We start from the raw sequence: 6,000 nt of genomic DNA on the forward strand, positions 1-6,000 counted from the left end.
GGACGGGCCACAAAAACGCACTCTCCTGCTCTTTGGGACGGGCCACACAAACACACTCTCCAGCTGGGACGGGCCACACAAACTGCACTCTCCTACTCTTTGGGACGGGCCACACAAACACACTCTCCTGCTCTTTGGGACGGGCCACACAAACACACTCTCCTGCTCTTTGGGACGGGCCAAACAGTAGCACTCTCCAGCTGGGACGGGCCACACAAACGCACTCTCCAGCTGGGACGGGCCACACAAACACACTCTCTAGCTCTTTGGGACGGGCCACACAAACGCACTCCACTGCTCTTTGGGACGGGCCACACAAACGCACTCTCCAGCTCTTTGGGACGGGCCACACAAACGCACTCCACTGCTCTTTGGGACGGGCCACACAAACGCACTCTGCTGCTCTTTTGGACGGGCCACACAAACGCACTCTCCTGCTCTTTGGGACGGGCCACACAAACGCACTCTGCTGCTCTTTGGGACGGGTCACACAAACGCACTCTGCTGCTCTTTGGGACTGGCCACACAAACACACTCTCCAGCTCTTCGGGACGGGCCACACAAAAATACTCTCCTGCTCTTTAGGACGGGCCACACAGACACACTCTCCAGCTGGGACGGGCCACACAAACGCACTCTCCTGCTCTTTGGGACGGGCCACACAGACACACTCTCCAGCTGGGACGGGCCACACAAACGCACTCTCCTGCTCTTTGGGACGGGCCACACAGACGCACTCTCCAGCTGGGACGGGCCACACAAACGCACTCTCCAGCTCTTCGGGACTGGCCACACAAACACACTCTCCTGCTCTTTGGGACGGGCCACACAAACGCACTCTCCAGCTGGGACGGGCCACACAAACGCACTCTCCAGCTGGGACGGGCCACACAAACACACTCTCCAGCTCTTTGGGATGGGCCACACAAACGCACTCTGCTGCTTTATGGGACGGGCCACACAAACGCACTCTCCTGCTCTTTGGGACGGGCCAGACAAACGCACTCTCCAGCTGGGACGGGCCACACAAACACACTCTCCTGCTGTTTGGGACGGGCCACACAAACACACTCTCCTGCTCTTTGGGACGGGCCACACAAACACACTCTCCTGCTCTTTGGGACGGGCCACACAAACGCACTCTCCAGCTCTTCGGGACGGGCCACAAAGACGCACTCTCCTGCTTTTTGGGACGGGCCACACAAACACATTCTCCAGCTGGGACGGGCCAAACAAACACACTTTCCTGCTCTTTGGGACGGGCCACACAAACGCACTCTCCTGCTCTTTGGGACGGGCCACATAAACGCACTCTCCTGCTCTTTGGGACGGCCACACAAACACACTCTCCAGCTGGGACGGGCCACACAAACGCACTCTCCTGCTCTGTGGGACGGGCCACACAAACACACTCTCCTGCTCTTTGGGACGGGCCACACAAACTGCACTCTCCTGCTCTTTGGGACGGGCCACACAAACACACTCTCCTGCTCTTCGGGACGGGCCACACAAACACACTCTCCAACTCTTCGGGACGGGCCACACAAACGCACTCTCCTGCTCTTCGGGACGGTCCACACAGACGCACTCTCCAGCTCTTTGGGACGGGCCACACAAACACACTCTCCAGCTCTTTGGGACGGGCCACACAAACGCACTCTCCAGCTGGGACGTGCCACACAAAAACACTCTCCAGCTCTTTGGGACGGGCCACACAAACGCACTCTGCTGCTCTTTGGGACGGGCCACACAAACGCACTCTGCTGCTCTTTGGGACGGGCCACACAAACGCACTTTCCTGCTCTTTGGGACGGGCCATCCAAACGCACTCTCCTGCTCGTTGGGACGGGCCACACAAACGGACTCTCCTGCTCTTTGGGACGGGCCACACAAACGCACTCTCCAGCTGGGACGGGCCACACAAACGCACTCTCCAGCTGGGACGGGCCACACAAACACACTCTCCAGCTCTTTGGGATGGGCCACACAAACGCACTCTGCTGCTTTATGGGACGGGCCACACAAACGCACTCTCCTGCTCTTTGGGACGGGCCAGACAAACGCACTCTCCAGCTGGGACGGGCCACACAAACACACTCTCCTGCTGTTTGGGACGGGCCACACAAACACACTCTCCTGCTCTTTGGGACGGGCCACACAAACACACTCTCCTGCTCTTTGGGACGGGCCACACAAACGCACTCTCCAGCTCTTCGGGACGGGCCACAAAGACGCACTCTCCTGCTTTTTGGGACGGGCCACACAAACACATTCTCCAGCTGGGACGGGCCAAACAAACACACTTTCCTGCTCTTTGGGACGGGCCACACAAACGCACTCTCCTGCTCTTTGGGACGGGCCACATAAACGCACTCTCCTGCTCTTTGGGACGGGCCACACAAACACACTCTCCAGCTGGGACGGGCCACACAAACGCACTCTCCTGCTCTGTGGGACGGGCCACACAAACACACTCTCCTGCTCTTTGGGACGGGCCACACAAACTGCACTCTCCTGCTCTTTGGGACGGGCCACAAAAACACACTCTCCTGCTCTTCGGGACGGGCCACACAAACACACTCTCCAACTCTTCGGGACGGGCCACACAAACGCACTCTCCTGCTCTTCGGGACGGTCCACACAGACGCACTCTCCAGCTCTTTGGGACGGGCCACACAAACACACTCTCCAGCTCTTTGGGACGGGCCACACAAACGCACTCTCCAGCTGGGACGTGCCACACAAAAACACTCTCCAGCTCTTTGGGACGGGCCACACAAACGCACTCTGCTGCTCTTTGGGACGGGCCACACAAACGCACTCTGCTGCTCTTTGGGACGGGCCACACAAACGCACTTTCCTGCTCTTTGGGACGGGCCATCCAAACGCACTCTCCTGCTCGTTGGGACGGGCCACACAAACGCACTCTGCTGCTCTTTGGGACGGGCCACAAAAACGCACTCTCCTGCTCTTTGGGACGGGCCACAAAAACGCACTCTCCTGCTCTTTGGGACGGGCCACACAAACACACTCTCCAGCTGGGACGGGCCACACAAACGCACTCTCCTGCTCTTTGGGACGGGCCACACAAACTGCACTCTCCTACTCTTTGGGACGGGCCACACAAACACACTCTCCTGCTCTTTGGGACGGGCCAAACAGACGCACTCTCCAGCTGGGACGGGCCACACAAACGCACTCTCCAGCTGGGACGGGCCACACAAACACACTCTCCAGCTCTTTGGGACGGGCCACACAAACAAACTCTCCAGCTCTTCGGGACTGGCCACACAAACGCACTCTGCTGCTCTTTGGGACGGGCCACAAAAACGCACTCTCCTGCTCTTTGGGACGGGCCACAAAAACGCACTCTCCTGCTCTTTGGGACGGGCCACACAAACACACTCTCCAGCTGGGACGGGCCACACAAACGCACTCTCCTGCTCTTTGGGACGGGCCACACAAACTGCACTCTCCTACTCTTTGGGACGGGCCACACAAACACACTCTCCTGCTCTTTGGGACGGGCCAAACAGACGCACTCTCCAGCTGGGACGGGCCACACAAACGCACTCTCCAGCTGGGACGGGCCACACAAACACACTCTCCAGCTCTTTGGGACGGGCCACACAAACAAACTCTCCAGCTCTTCGGGACTGGCCACACAAACACACTCTCCTGCTCTTTGGGACGGGCCACACAAACTGCACTGTCCTACTCTTTGGGACCGGCCACACAAACTGCACTCTCCTGCTCTTTGGGACGGGCCAAACAGACGCACTCTCCAGCTGGGACGGGCCACACAAACGCACTCTGCTGCTCTTTGGGACTGGCCACACAAACGCACTTTCCTGCTCTTTGGGACGGGCCACCCAAACGCACTCTCCTGCTCTTTGGGACGGGCCACACAAACTGCACTCTCCTACTCTTTGGGACGGGCCACACAAACGCACTCTCCTGCTCTTTGGGACGGGCCACACAAACACACTCTCCTGCTCTTTGGGACGGGCCAGACAAACGCACTCTCCAGCTGGGACGGGCCACACAAACACACTCTCCTGCTGTTTGGGACGGGCCACACAGACGCACTCTCCTGCTTTTTGGGACGGGCCACACAAACGCACTCTCCAGCTGGGACGGGCCACACAAACACACTCTCCTGCGGTTTGGGTCGGGCCACACAAACTTTGGGACGGCCACACAGACGCACTCTCCTGCTTTTTGGGACGGGCCACACAAACACATTCTCCAGCTGGGACGGGCCACACAAACACACTCTCCAGCTCTTCGGGACGGGCCACACAGACGCACTCTCCTGCTTTTTGGGACGGGCCACACAAACGCACTCTCCTGCTCTTTGGGACGGGCCACACAAACGCACTCTCCTGCTCTTTGGGACGGGCCAAACAAACGCACTCTCGAGCTCTTTGGGACGGGCCACACAAACACACTCTCCTGCTCTTTGGGACGGGCCACAAAAACACAATCTCCTGCTCTTTGGGACGGGCCACACAAACTGCACTCTCCTACTCTTTGGGACGGCCACACAAACACACTCTCCTACTCTTTGGGACCGGCCACACAAACTGCACTCTCCTGCTCTTTGGGACGGGCCAAACAGACGCACTCTCCAGCTGGGACGGGCCACACAAACGCACTCTGCTGCTCTTTGGGACGGGCCACACAAACGCACTCTGCTGCTCTTTGGGACTGGCCACACAAACGCACTTTCCTGCTCTTTGGGACGGGCCACCCAAACGCACTCTCCTGCTCTTTGGGACGGGCCACACAAACTGCACTCTCCTACTCTTTGGGACGGGCCACACAAACGCACTCTCCTGCTCTTTGGGACGGGCCACACAAACACACTCTCCTGCTCTTTGGGACGGGCCAGACAAACGCACTCTCCAGCTGGGACGGGCCACACAAACACACTCTCCTGCTGTTTGGGACGGGCCACACAAACACACTCTCCTGCTCTTTGGGACGGGCCACACAAACACACTCTCCTGCTCTTTGGGACGGGCCACACAAGCGCACTCTCCAGCTCTTCGGGACGGGCCACACAGACGCACTCTCCTGCTTTTTGGGACGGGCCACACAAACACATTCTCCAGCTGGGACGGGCCACACAAACACACTCTCCAGCTCTTTGGGACGGGCCACACAAACGCACTCTCCAGCTGGGACGTGCCACACAAACACACTCTCCAGCTCTTTGGGACGGGCCACCCAAACGCACTCTCCTGCTCTTTGGGACGGGCCACACAAACGCACTCTGCTGCTCTTTGGGACGGGCCACAAAAACGCACTCTCCTGCTCTTTGGGACGGGCCACACAAACACACTCTCCAGCTGGGACCGGCCACACAAACTGCACTCTCCTACTCTTTGGGACGGGCCAAACAAACACACTCTCCTGCTCTTTGGGACGGGCCACACAAACACACTCTCCTGCTCTTTGGGACGGGCCACACAAACTGCACTCTCCTACTCTTTGGGACGGGCCACACAAACGCACTCTCCTGCTCTTTGGGACGGGCCAAACAGACGCACTCTCCAGCTGGGACGGGCCACACAAACGCACTCTCCAGCTGGGACGGGCCACACAAACACACTCTCCAGCTCTTTGGGACGGGCCACACAAACGCACTCCACTGCTCTTTGGGACGGGCCACACAAACGCACTCTCCTGCTCTTTGGGAAGGGCCACGCAAACGCACTCTCCTGCTCTTTGGGACGGGCAAAACAAACGCACTCTGCTGCTCTTTTGGACGGGCCACACAAACGCACTCTCCTGCTCTTTGGGACGGGCCACAGAAACGCACTCTGCTGCTCTTTGGGACGGGTCACACAAACGCACTCTGCTGCTCTTTGGGACTGGCCACACAAACACACTCTCCAGCTCTTCGGGACGGGCCACACAAACGCACTCTCCTGCTCTTTGGGACGGGCCACACAGACACACTCTCCAGCTGGGACGGGCCACACAAACGCACTC

Source organism: Eucyclogobius newberryi, unplaced genomic scaffold (assembly GCF_026437365.1).
Source record: "Eucyclogobius newberryi isolate DKJ021-1_F unplaced genomic scaffold, fEucNew1.0.hap1 SCAF_14, whole genome shotgun sequence".
NCBI classification, from domain to species: Eukaryota; Metazoa; Chordata; class Actinopteri; order Gobiiformes; family Gobiidae; genus Eucyclogobius; species Eucyclogobius newberryi.